The sequence below is a fragment of the Barbatula barbatula genome (assembly GCF_947034865.1).
Source record: "Barbatula barbatula genome assembly, chromosome: 11".
NCBI lineage: Eukaryota > Metazoa > Chordata > Actinopteri > Cypriniformes > Nemacheilidae > Barbatula > Barbatula barbatula.
Window position 1 is genome coordinate 1,363,514 of NC_136774.1, and position 14,888 is coordinate 1,378,401.

Below are 14,888 nucleotides of genomic sequence, written 5' to 3' on the forward strand. Positions count from 1 at the left end.
ATTAAGCAGGTTATATATATTTTATGTTAACTTACTTATTATTTTGCCACATGCATCTGTGGGTTTTCACATCACATCACGGGCGCGGAAAGTGGGGGTGCTGTAAATGCATGTTTGTTCGTTAACATTTTTTTGTAATAAACACTTTGAGTTGGCTATTTATAAAGTTTTATTTTTATGTTAAATTATGTAAGGGATAATGTAATGTAGAGCGAGACGGTTGTTAGCAGCAATAGCTAATACAACCCCACCAGGCTGATTAGGACCCCGACGCGAAGCGGTTCCCGCTTATTACATTACTAAGTACCACATTCAATAATTAGACACAAAATTATGATTTAAAAAGGAGTATATTGATTTAAAAACGATTGTATTGCTTCCGTTAAAGAAAATAGTGCGCTCCGTCTCTACGGTTAGAATCCTGTGTGTTCATGGCAACGCTCTGTTTTTAATGGCAACGGTGTGTTATAACGTTAGTTAGCAGCGGTCTGTTATCAAGAAATAAAATAGTGTGTGCGTAGAATAGAAAGAATTCGTCCACACACGCCGCTAAAAAAAAAAAATCCTGAGCGCAAGTCCACCGTCTTGGCAGGCTTTTTGTGTTGAATTATATTTCCTGTCGCTGCGCAGGCTCTTTTATTGTACATTACAGCTTATGTCCGATGACCAGTCCGTTGCATTACGATTAAAAGCAGAATCAATAAAGTAAAACGTGATGTGCAGTCAAGTTCGAGTGTATTTACTGTTTATAGGTATGACGACATGGCAACCACTCGCTGCAAACATTTTGTCTCAACAATGTGTTCCAAACTGCGTAGTACTGAAATGTGCGCGTCTTTTAATATCTACTTCTGGTCGCCTGGTGGGAGTATGTTTTTATTGAATACGATGGTAACTACATCGAATGGAAACCCCTGCAGCATTGGAAACTTCAGCATTTCATTTCTAAGGTGATTTCAAAACTCAGCACCCCCAACCTGAAACCTCTTCCCACGCCCCTGTCACAATCACATCATTCATAATCAAAATTAATGTAATTAGGCTTAAAAGAAAATGTAGATGTAAGGGAATCAAGTTGAACAATTACATGTAATATTGCTCCAATAATGGTGTGTGCAATTACAATGTATAACTTGCATTCAGTTGGTAATACTTAATATATATATATATATATATATATATATATATGTATATATATATATATATATTATACCTACAGTTTTGATCTATCTTAGGCTTTTCATTAAGTTATTTATTTCCAATATAACACTTGTGTTCCTGATATTATTGTATTTATTCTAATAATAGATTCCAGATGTCAAGTCAAGTCAGCTTTATTTATATAGCGCTTTTTACAATTTTCATTGTTACAAAGCAGCTGTACAAGAAAACATTAACTATAAGTAAAACATAAAAGGTTATGGAAGTCAAAACACAGGTCAAATATCAGACACACAATAAATTCCTATATGCAGTGTTAATTAAATAAGACTATCAATTTCTAGCAGCCCCCCCGGACAGGCAAACAGTGCAAAACATTATGCAAACGGTGGCGAGGAACCCAAAACTCCAGGCTAGATAGGAAAAGGATCTGCCGCCTGCACTTGATTTTGAAATTCTAGGTATTACCAACTGACCTGACACCTGAGAGCGTAGTGCACGTGATGGACTATAATACGTTAGAAGTTCTCTCAAGTAGTGAGGAGCTAAACCATGCAAGGCTTTATAGGTAATAAGCAAGATTTTAAAGTTTATGCGATGCTTTATAGGTAACCAGTGCAAGGTTGACAGAACCGGGCTAATATGCTCATACTTTTTTGTACACGTAAGAACTCGAGCTGCCGCATTTTGGACCAGTTGGAGTTTTTGTAATAGGCCTGCAGGGCAACCACCTAATAGTGCATTACAGTAATCTAGTCTTGATGTCATAAAGGCATGTATAAGCTTCTCTGCATCTGATGATGACAGCATATGACCTAGTTTAGATATATTTTTAAGATGGAAAAACGCTATTTTACAGGTGTTGGCGACCTGGTTCTCAAACGACAGAGTACTATCGAATATAAAGCCAAGATTCTTAGCTGAAGATGAGGGTTTTATGGAACATCCATCAATAGTTAAGCAGTATTCTTGGTTGTTACGTAGGGCGGTTTTCGGTCCGAGTTCAGTAATAAAAAATTGTTACTCATCCACTTTTTTATATCGACTATGCATTCCACTATTCGATGGAATTGCTGTGTTTCATGAGGCTTCGAGGAAATATAAAGTTGCGTATCATCAGCATAACAGTGAAAGCTTACTCCGTGTCGCTTTAATATATCTCCTAGAGGTAGCATGTATAATGCGAAGAGCATAGGCCCAAAGACTGAGCCCTGTGGTACACCGTACTGGACTTGCGATTTGCGTAATACCTCATTGTTTATTGCTACATATTGAAAACGGTCGCATAAGTAAGATCTAAGCCATTTCAAAGCTATTTCCTTAATACCGACATCAGTTTCGAGTCTATGTAGGAGCATGCTGTGGTCAATGGTGTCGAATGCAGTACTAAGATCTAGCAGCACCAATAAGGAGATACAACATCGGTCGGACGCCATAAGCAGATCATTTGTAACTCTAATCTGAGCAGTCTCTGTACTGTGAGGTGCTCTAAATCCAGACTGGAAATCTTCATTAATCTCATTCCTTTGGAGGAAGGAGCATATTTGAGTTGAGACTACTTTTTCCAGAACTTTAGATTAGAAAGGTAGATTCGATGTAGATGTGGTCAAGCAACCAGCCAGGAAAGAGGAGAGGCCATCTGTGTCAGGTGCATTCTTTTCTCGCATCAAGTACAAGCCAGACTCCCAGGAACAACGCATTAAAGAGGAGCTATAGCTAAATGGATAGCTCGGACAGCCCACCCTCCACGGACAGTAGAAGATGAGGAATTTATCAACATGGAGAAAATAGATAAAAGAGTGACTGTGCCAAAAAAGACCAAAATTACAAATCTAGTGGACCAAATGTACCTAGCTGAAAAGGTAAAATTTAAAAACAGAATGGCTATGGCACGCAAAGTAACCATTGGCATTGACATATGGACAAAAAAGGGGCTCACAGCCTCCTTCCTGGCTGTCAGTGCTTGCTATTTCAATGTTCAGGACAGTAAAGCTCAACACATACTACTAAACCTAAAGCAAATGGTTCACCCACACACTGCTAATTCTATTGTCACTCTTGTGGAGGAATGCACAGAAGAATGGGGGATCCCAAAGGAAAAAATTATCATGATAATAACTGATAATGGAAGCAACATGGTTTCTGCATTTCGCGTTGAATAAGACGACAACAGTTCTGATGAGAACGATTTCAAGGATAGTGATGAAGAGGAAGACGAAAGGTCAGTCTGTGAATGCTGTTTGTTATTATAGAGAGATTGTTCACTGTAATAGATATTTGATATTGAATCTAAAAAAATGTTTAATAAATATGTAATTAATTGTATGTAGTGATAAAGTGCTATTGTATAGTTATTGTAGAGTTTAATGAAAATAAATGTTGTTTTGTGTTAAACTTTCTATCAGATATGGAACCTTGGAGAGGACCCCATGTGTGGTCCATACCCTTCAGCTTGTGGTCAACATGGTCTAAAAAAAGGAACAAGCAATCAAAAACTGGACAAGGTCCGGCATCTGGTGAGACAGTTTCGCAAATCATCTCTTGGCACAGAACGGTTGCTGGAACAATGTGGACTCATTCTCATCAAAGACTGTCAAACCAGATGGTCCAGTTCTTTTTTGATGTTGTCTCGTTTACTCGAAGTAAAGGACCACGTGACATTGGTGGCTGACACCATGGGCTGGGACTGCCAGCTGCCCAGTGAATGGCAGAAGGTGGCCATCCTCAAAGATTTGCTCCTTCCATTTGCAGAACACACAAAGGTGCTTGAAAGTGACACGTGTTGTTTCTCCCTGGTTGTCCCTGCAATACTGGATTTGAGGAGCCACCTTTCAGACTTCTCTCTTGCTCATGCCAGGAGCTTCAGGGATGTGGCTACACTAGCACAGAAGATGTCTGCAAACATGGATTTACGCTTCAGCTGTTTTCTGGATGTGTCGGCAAGCAACTTTTCTCCCCTTGCTGCAGCTGCTTGTTTTGTTGACGCTAGGGTGTCAGCAGAGACCCTGATTGACAATGATAATGACGACATACAGAATCTCCTCAGTAAAGCTGAAGATTACAGCACTCGCAGTGTACCATACCAGGAAGAGGTGACAGATGATGAGGACATAGGAAATGCAGAGGTCTCAGAGGCGCCTCTGCAAAAGCGGCCTAGATTCAGGTTTTTTAGTGCCCATCGGCCATCATCACAGCCAAAGACCTCCAAGGCCTCCATCAGACAAGAGGTCCAAAAATTCAAAGAATCCCTGTCCCATGCAAACCCAGAAGAATCTGGCATGGATTTCTGGTCTTCTCAAAGCTCCACCATGTATCCACTACTGAAACCCCTGACATTAGATCTTCTGGCAATGCCAGCTTCAGAAGCGTTTGCAGAGCGGGTCTTTAGTTTAACTGGAGACCTTTCAAGTGGCCGCTGCAACAGAGCAAGAATTACATTAGACAGAAGTGCTTTTCTAAAACTTAAAGTCTAGAGTGATAAATGCAATACTGCTCTGGTTAAAGTTTGTTTAGTTTTTTTTTACTTTAAATAACCCTCAATGGTTTGGATTTTGCTTTCTGTTGCAAATCTTGCCTTTGAACTTGATTGTTTAATTCATTCCTAAAGTGGACGTTTCAGCAGCTGTAGTAAGTTTTAGCATCAGCAGCTGTAGTACAACAGTATTGTTAATTGTTGAGCCTTGTTAAAGCCTTTTTAAATCTTATTTATTATTTCCCAAGATCAACATAGTCTGTAAATAGGTTGTATTTTAGGCCCACAGTAAAGTAGGCCTATTCTTTATAAGTATATTTATTTTATTTCTGATTTGAACAGAAACATGAAACATGAGACACAAGGCAACCAAAACAGTTTTAAAAACCTTTGTAACTTAAGTTGTCGGTCAGAGTCTGTTGGGCCCCAGCTTTTGAATTGTGTTGGTTAAAATAAAATAGCCTACTCTTCAGAACAGGTTAATCATTTGTGAATGTGTCTCCTAAATCAGAAACAGACACGTTTAACATTTGCATTCAACAGAAAAATAATTCAACAAGTGTATTTTGAATGTGAAACACTTTTTTTACTGAAATGTTTATCAGTAATAATCTCACTAATAATGTGTTATTTAAGACTACAATATTTTGACTAAAACTAGACTAAAATATATTGAGTTCTTTTTTGACTAAAACTAGACTAAAATTAAAAGACTTTTAGTCGACTAAAACTTGACTAACAAAAAAAGACATGTGAATGACTAAATATGACTAAAACTAACAAGAACATTTGGCACAAGACTAAGACTAAGACTAAATTAAAAATAGGTGACGAAATTAACACTACTCTGGTCGACCAATTACGCATGCGCATGAAGCCAGAGACCTTTTAGAGGCTCTGATGATCCCTAGGGAGGTGGCAGTAATTAAATGCACTGGCCACTCTAAGACGGAAGGTCCTTTGACTGCAGGTAACAATGCTGCAGATCTGGCAGCGGAAGCAGCTGCTGGCTATATCACCTCACAGATGTTATGCCGACCAGCACTGACCTATTACCACGTTTTACACGAAAATATTTGCAGATGGAACAACAAAAATGCTGCCCAGTAGAAAAATCAGTATGGTTTCAACACGGGGCGGTGTGTGCCTCGGATGGGCTGTGGCAAGCACCAGACGGACGCCCTGCGCTTCCCGTCACATTGTCCCCATCAATCCTTACACAAGCCCATGGGGTGAGTCATGTCAGTGATAAACAAATGATGAGGGCCCTTGAACACTGGTGGCACCCTTTCTTGAAGGCCATGGTAACGGACTTTTGAAACTTCAGCCCTGCATGTTCAAAAATTTGAAGAAAGTCAAAGAGATCGTTGTTCCCAGTAAGTTTAAGTAGAATTTATTATCAGATGTAAAAGCTTCTTCCCAGCTGGGGGTTGTCTCTCAACATATATATGAGCGAACAACTCAAACACACACTTCCGGGTTACAGATATTTATAATATATGTGACTTCAGGCTCCTCCCCTTCATTGGACGGGCGTTCAATCCTCCGGAACCAATCACCTCGGGACATGTTAATCTGACTCCATTCTCCCCCAACCATTGGTCCCTGCAAAACATTTTGAAAATAGCCGGTCCTGCCGAAAGATGTGATTGACGCACACACATACACTCACACACTTGTTATCTGAGACCCTGCTTCTGCATTCCTCAGAGCTGTGTTACACCCTTCTGCCAACTAGTTTTCAAGACAAAGAACCCAGCACAGCATGGACATACTCATATCATTATATTTAACAGTAAAACAACAGTAAACATAAACTTATAATACATAGAACATCGTAACCCCAATAATGGTCACAGAGCATGTGACAACCTGTAACATATGTCAAGAACATAATGTGAAACCCACCATTAAGCCTAAAAGGGGTTCATTCCCTCTGACCTGTGGACCAGGAAAGGAGATTGTCATTGATTTCACCGACATGATTATGAGAGTACATGGTAAGCGCCATGTGTTGGTGATTGTTGACTACTTTTACATTTTTTTACATTTATTCATTTGGCAGACGCTTTTATAAAGCGACTTACAAGTAGTTTTATACAGTGGCACATTACTGCAGAGCAATCAGGGGTAAGGTGCCTTGCTCAAGGGCCCTTCAGTCATGACCTGCTGGCACTGAGATTAAAACCGGCAACCTTCTGATCACAAGCCCAACGCTCTAACCATTAGACCACAGCTCTACCACAGAATTACTTACAGGTCGCCAGTTTCCAGCACACAATACAGCACTGACGGTGGATCCTGTACGCCCATTGTCTCACAATGTATATTTTGACAAACTAACTGCTAATTTTCCACTTAATAACTAAAGAATGTTATAACGAGAGACACCCTTTCGATATCCACCAGAACGGGATCAACCAAATATACAGGGGAATTTTTCCTTATAATGGGGGTGGACATGCAAGGAACAGATAGAAAGGCAGTAATAAAATTTGTTGTGAAGAACTCACCTGAGGTGAAAAGAAATGAGACAGTAACTAAGCCATTATCGGTACAACAAAAGAATGGAGTAGTAGAAATAGATTACACCATGTTAAAACCAGAAGATATGATAGAAAGAGCCACAGGATATGGAGAAAATAATTTGTGGCTGGAATAGATAATTACCACAGCCAGAGAACAGAGGTTAGATGATTGTATAGGATGTGCTAATGCAAGACCCCGCTTACACACTGAACCAGCACCATTGTACCAAAACGACACATGGGGGTATAGGTGTATGCTGGCACTGACAAGAACACTGTATCACTATAAATTATCAATTCATTACTATTCTCCCCCTGTCTCTACCATTAAAGAGATATACGATTTCGAATGTCCCGCCTTTTATGAGTGATGATTTTTTAGTTCAGGCATTTTCCCGCTTTGGAAAACTGGTGTCCCTAATTAGAAAGGTGTTTATCAGTAGCGAATCCCCTCGGTTGAAACACATTGTGTCTTTTAGGCGCTTTGCATATATGGAAGTTCAGGATGACACAACTTTTGCGTTGATGGTTGAGTATGTTATTTTTGTCACTACTGCAAAAACTAAGTGCTTTGCTTGTGGAAAGATGGTCACTTGGTTGGTCACTTGGTTCGAAATTGCCCTGATAAATCGAAAGAGCATGACAGTGTTAAAGCAGGTGTCATTAACATTGTTCCCGGCACAGCCGAGTGTGAACTGGTAGACTCCGTGCCGGCAAGGGGGGGACTGGATAAAACGAAGCCGATTGTGGAGAATGAAACTTCCGGCAATAAACTGAGTGTACTGGTGAAGAGTGCTTCTATTGTGGAGTCTCGAGACAGTTCAGGTATGGAGCAGACTGATATGACTGTGAATGATGATAACTCAAATTCAATGAATGAAATGCAGTCGTTGAACAAACGGCATATACGTGCCGATTCAGATGACATTCCCGCATTGCGAGATGTGTGTGAGATGGCTTGTTTTGATGCGAAAGCAGAACAGAACTTGTTTAGAGTACTCTGAAAAAAGAGAAAGGATAATACACAACACTTTGGAGAAATCCCCTTAAAGAACGACTCACAACTTAGTGAAGATTTAGACACAGAAAGTGACAATAGTGACTCTGACTCTAGTGCTGTGCCTTCCCAGAGTGATCTTTTCTTTCATAGCTATGAAGTTGATGACAAAGATTTTCCTTAAATTGACTAAGAATAAGAGAGGTGTTAAAGTTCAGAAGTACTTCTCTGATGTCAAGCAGTTTTCTGCTAAAACGAAAAGTCTGATGGCAGATGGTTTTTTTACCAATAAAGAGGTGTACAGTTTAAAGAACATTGTAAGGAATTTAGGCAAGTCTTTGGACAAAGATGTGTAATGCTTAAGGGTTTATTCTCTCATATTTTGTCATTCATGACTTTGTTTTTCTTTTTTTTGAGTGAATGTGAATGGTGCCAGGGATATTAGCAAAAGAGCAATGTTGAAGGAGCTTTTTAGGCAGAAAAATATTGATGTATTCTTTTTACAAGAAACACACAGTGATGGAAAAACGCTGCTGATTGGGTGAGGGAGTTTAATGGTATTTCTGTATCGAGCCATAATACCTACACAAGTGAAGGGGTGGCCATTATGTTTTCAAAAGGTTTTAGCCCAAACTCATATGATTTTGTTGAAATTGTTAAAGGGAGACTTTTAAAAGTGAGTGCTGTCTTTGAGAATCATGTGTTTGTTTTTATGTGTTTATGCTCCAACCTCTGCAGTTGAAAGAATGTTGTTTTTAGACAAATGACGCTGTGCTTTGAAAAATTGCTCTGTTGATGATTTTTTGTTTTGTGCTTTCAACTGCACTGAACAGGCTCTGGAAAGAAACCACTTTGAACCCCATATGCCCTCCTGAAAACGCATTATTCACATAATTAAGAAACATGAGCTGTGCGATGTTTGGTGACAGCTGAACAGGGATAAAAGACAATATACATGAGATAATGTTATTTCCCTTGCCAGATTGGACAGATTTTATGCATTTGGACACCATCTTAACATTTTTAATAAATGTTTAATCACTACAGTGGGTTTCACAGATCATGACATGGTGCAGTGCAGTGTCTTTTTGAATTACATTAAACCAAAAAGTGCGTATTGGCATTTTAACATTTCCTTATTGAGTGACAATTTTTTTAAAGTGTCTTTTAAGGTTTTTTGGGTGAATTATAGAAAGTCTAAGCCCACTTTTCAATCAATACAACAATGGTGGGACTCAAATAAAACAATTTTGACAACAGTACACTCATAACGTTACTAGAGAGCCAAGACGATCTTTAAAGAGCTTGGAAACAGACATAAATAGCTGTCAGCAGAATCCACTGGAGATCATCAATATTTGGACGCTCGTTTAAGGAAAAAGAGACAATTGGCTGATCTACTGGCACACAGAACACAGGGGGCACTGGTCCGATTCTAGATTTCAAAGTGTTAATGATAGGGATGCACCGTCTAAATACTTTTTCAGCCTTGAGAAAAAGAATGGCCAAAGACGATTTATTCAAGCTTTGCGTTCTGAGGATGGTGGGCTTCTAGTAGACCCTATTGACATACGAAGAAGGGCAGTCAGTTTTTATCAGACCCTTCACAAAAGTGAGATCTCTGGAAAAAAAGGGGGAAAACACTGTCGTCTTTGATGCTTTACCCCAGATGTCCAAGGAGGGTAATGTGGCTCTCTCCAGCTCACTGAGTTTGGGAGTATTGCATAAGGCCCTTCAAGGCATAGAATCTGGCAGAGCACCTGGAGTTTATGGTCTCCCAGTTGGTTTTTTTGAGTCTTTTTGGCCCGAATTGGGAGTGGATTTGTTGCAAGTGCTTAAATGACAGCTTGTCGGAGGGCAGACTACCATTGAGTTGCCTTAGAGCAGTAATCACTCTCATTCCAAAAAAGGGCGATCTCACTGACATTAAATGTTTGCGTCTAATTTCACTTCTCTGCAGTGATTACAAATTGTTTTCCAAAACATTGGCCAACAGGTTGTCTAAAGTGATAGACCTTGTCATTCATCCGGACTCTCTTTAATTTGGGATATTCTTGATCTGTCAAATTTGGACTTTGGTCCAATTTCACTAGATCAAGAGAAGGCTTTTGACCGAGTTGAGCACACTTGAGCACACAAAGAGTTGTTTTCTGCCAGAATTAACTGGTTGAAATGTGAAACGTTACTAGTTGGTCAGTGGGCTGGTGGTAGACCGAATCTCCCTAATAGATTGATTTGGGGAAATGGGGGCATAAAGTATTTGGGGGTCTTTCTGGGTGACGCTGCAATAAAGGGCCGTCTTGAAAAATGGAGATGGTTAATTCTGAACATGTCTTATTGGGGACACGTTCTGGTTATCAACATTCTGGTGGCATCCTCCCTCTGGCACAGGCTGGCCTGCATAGATCCTCCGGTTCAACTGTTAGCTCAAATACAATCTGTCCTTGTCCCAGAAGAAATCCACATTCTACACTGGGTGAAACGAAATGTTCTATATCTACCTAAGGAAGAAGGAGGGCAAGGTCTCATCCATTTACAAAGTAGAACTGCCACTTTCGCCTGCAGTTTATACAAAGATTTCTCGCTGGTTCATCAGACCTTAGCTGGAGATCTGTGGCTTGCGCTATACTACAGACCTATGGACAGCTTGGTTTGGATAAACATCTTTTTTTGCTGGATACTTTGAGAATAGACTTATCTAAGGTGTCAGTTTTTTATAAGAACAATTTTAAACTGTGGAATTGTTTTCATTTCCAAAGGGCTGAATGTCCACGGTCCCTTTTTTGGTTGCTAGAGGAGCCCCTAATACTTGGAGCTCTCCTGGATGTTTCTGATAACTACAATATATATGGACTCAGTTCTGTACTTCAAAAATCCTGAACTTCCACTTTGGGACAGGTACTGACGTTGACTGGACCAGATTTTGAGAATGCTGTTTTGCTATCCCAGCATTTGGGTTTAAAATCTGTACGTACATGTTTCTGAGTAAACTGAAAGACACTTTTACAGCTGAAGAGGAACAAATGCTGAAAGACTTCCAGCTCGGTAAGAGCATCCCTAATACACAGGACTCTTTTCCGTGTTTAAAAGTGTTACCTAAGCTGGACGAGTGTGCTGTTTTTTTCCTAAATGCTTGGGAATCCTCATGGTTAGACTTATTGTCAGCCACAGGCAAAACCTTGTATAAAGCTTGTGTTGTGGTTTTCAACAAAAAAAGTCTTGATGGGAAAATTGACACCCAATTGCGATCTTTTTTTGGTTTAGATGACACTGTAAAACCTGAATAGAGATCAATATATAAGCCGGCGTTATCTAAAAGGATAGGGGACATGCAGTGGCGAGTACTCCATGGTATTCTTGCTGTGAACGCTTTTGTTTCTGTTTTAAACCAAGAAGTTTCTCCAAAATGTCCTTTCTGTTTTGAAAGGGAAACTATTTTTCATGCTTTTGTGAAGTGTATCTTAACGTACAGGAAAGCCCCAAAATGATCTCCCGAGGTCTTCTTCTCCACTGGAGTTTTCGGTTGCCACCGTTTGCACACTGGTTGAGGGTGGTATTCTTCAGTAGCGGTGTGATGCGGGCCTCTTTGAACGCTGTGGGAAATGTCCCAGTGGTGAGCAAGAGTTGATGTTGGTCAGAACAGGCACAGCTGCTGGAGAGATGGCTTGGAGGAGATGGGTTGGAATGGGATCCAGTGGGCAGGTGTTAGGGTGGTTGGAACCAATGACCTTGAAAACATCAGCTTCAGACAGAGGAGAAAAGGCGGGGAGCACACGCGTGTCAGGGATGTGGGCGGATTCAACAGGTGGTTGTGGTGTAGAAAATTTGGCTGTTCATGGTGGTAGTTTACGAAGAACGGCACAAAATGTGTGTGGGAGCAGGGGGACAGAGAAGAGCAGAGGAGGTTTTGAAGAGCGTGCGAGAGTCAGGAGAGTTGCTGATCTTCGAGTGGTAATAATCAGTTTTTGCAGAGGTGACGTCAACGGAAAAAGTAGAGAGGAGAGACTGGTAGAGAGATAGGTCAGTATGGTCTTTTGACTTGTGCCATTTTCTTTCGGCTGACCGGAGGGTGGCGCAATGCTCACGTAGTACATCCATTAAACAGGGGAAGACAGAAATGAACGGGCTGGTCTAGATGCAAGAGGGAATAGGTTGTCCAAAAAGGATGGAAGCGTGGAACAGAGAGATACTGTGGCGCTGTTTGTATTCAAAAGAGAGAGCTCCTCAGAGGGGGGGAGTGCAGACAAGACAGCAGAGGAAAAGCAGGAGGGAGGGAGGGACCACAGATTGCGCCAGAAAGTGACCAGCGGTAAGACATCTGTGTTGTCTGGAGCGGTGAGGTCGAGGGTGACGAAGAAGTGATCAGACGTGTGCAGTGGGGTGACCTGAGATTAATGAGTGGAGCATTTTTTCTAATCATCCTTGACATTTGCAAAACAGTAAGTGCATTTCCGATTTTGATTGTTTGATTGCAACAGGCTGCACATGATTCACATTTACACTTTTACTGTTTGTACCGTAATTTATAGACAGACCGTATCATTGCGATACAGAAAGGAAAAGACAGCACTGCATAGCACAAAAACATTTAGAAATCTAAACATAAGACAATCTCTTTAGGATAACTGTACATGCAGTGCAGTGGAATTACAGTGCAGTCCTCCTACACCTCCTGACGTTCCTGTCTTTTGGGCAACGAATTCTAATCCACATCACAATGAATATCTTCTCTTGCGATACAAGTGTCTTATCCTGCCTCTGCAGGCATCAGCTGTGATATCATCAAACGCTACATCCATGGCTGCAAGAAGAGTCATCTGTGTATGCGGCTGGCGAACATATACTTTTAATCTTCATGCTGAGAAGAATTCCTCAATGGGGTACAGGAATGGAGAGTAGGTTGAGGGAAACTCCATCAGCATCCTGTTGTGGGCCGCAAACCATTGCCTGCTGATGTAGGAGCGATGGAAACTGACATTGTTCCAAACTAACACGTACTTTGGCAGGTCATCTACTATCTGACCACTCTATTGTTCAGGGATAAGATCCCTGTAGAGAGTGTCTAAAAAGGTGACAAGATGTTCTGTATTTAGTAATTCAAAACACTATATTGAGTAAAATAAAATGCTACGGTTTACCTAAAGTATACTTACTACATATTGTAAAACTAGTGCTTAAATGTCGTGGGGGATTATACTATTCAACAGAGACCCATTATAATGCATTTTGATCAACATGACATGAGCAATTGATAAATTGACAAATTGACTTAGAAAAAACTGTATTTAAAGTGGGTGGAGGTACTTTTGGGGCAGTTTTGTTTCACCTAAGTGTCCCATTTCCCAAACGCTTTTTTGATGTGCACAACTGACACATGATGAGAGGATTGAACAAGTAGTTTTTAGAATTTCAATTCTGATCTGAGAAATGTCCCAAATTGACTTAGAAAAACTGTATTTAAAGTGAGCAACACTGTGTGTCTAAAGAAGCATTTATTAATGATTACGTAGACATGCTAAAATTTACACTAAACATTACACATGACATGACACATGATAGCTGCAAATAAACCTCCGTTTCACAAATACGGACAACTAAAGACTCCTTTCTCGATATACGGCCTGAATTATCTCAATTCTCTCGCATTTCAGATAACATAGAACATCTTGTGAAAATGGAGCGTAACTTTAAGCTAAAAAATATTAGAGGTATTTCGCAAAGCACGTTAGAAAAATATCTTAACGTACAGGAAAGCCCCAAAAAAGATTTCCTGAGTCTTCTTCTCCACTTGAGTTTTCGGTTCCTCGCCAGTTGCCACCGTTTGCACACTGGCTGCTCCCCAGGGTGTCCTGACGTAATTTCTCCAGGATACACTGAATGACCTACTCGAGAGGTAAGACTTGAACCATTGCAACGCCATTCCAGAGACACCCATAGCACTGAGAGAAGACAGGAGGATGTGATGATTGACAGTGTCAAAAGCAGCAGACAGATCCAGTAGGATGAGTACGGATGACTTGGATGATGCTTTTGCCAGTCTCAGGGCTTCGATGACTGAGAGCAGTGCAGTCTCGGTGGAATGACCCCTCTTGAAACCAGACCGATTGCTGTCCAGGAGGTTGTTTTCCGCATGAGAAAGGAGGAGAGCTGGTTGAACACAACTCGCTCCAGAGCTTTGGCAATGAGATCCCTGTAGAGAGTGACTAAAAATATTACAAGATGTTCTCTATTGTATGAACCAATAATGGAAATATGCGTAAGCAGACCATTCTCAGAGATAGCAGCAGTAGTATAATCATATACTCTGTGTCAAAATGTTTGATTGATTTATGACCCTCCTGTCAAGGGTCTGTCATCCTGACATCCTGTCAGTCAGATCTTCTTTATGGCCTGTCAATCTAATTGACATTTGATGTTTTATGACTGTTGTAGGGGGGCCTATGGCCCCCACTTTTCCTGCAGGGGTAGTCCCCCAAACCCAAACACATTTTCAAACTGGTTGCTTTTTCTATCAGGACACATGCTGTGAAATGTGTTTTGTGTATTAGCAAATTAGAAAGAAAGAGATAGAGGCATAGATAGAGGCATGGATAGAGGCATGGATAGGCTAACTCATGTAATATGTTCAATTGTCACGGCGGACTTAGTTAATTTTGTAACAAAGTGATAAGACATGCCCCCATGTAATTCAAAATAGTTTTTTGTAACATGGAATGATTTGTCACAGTCG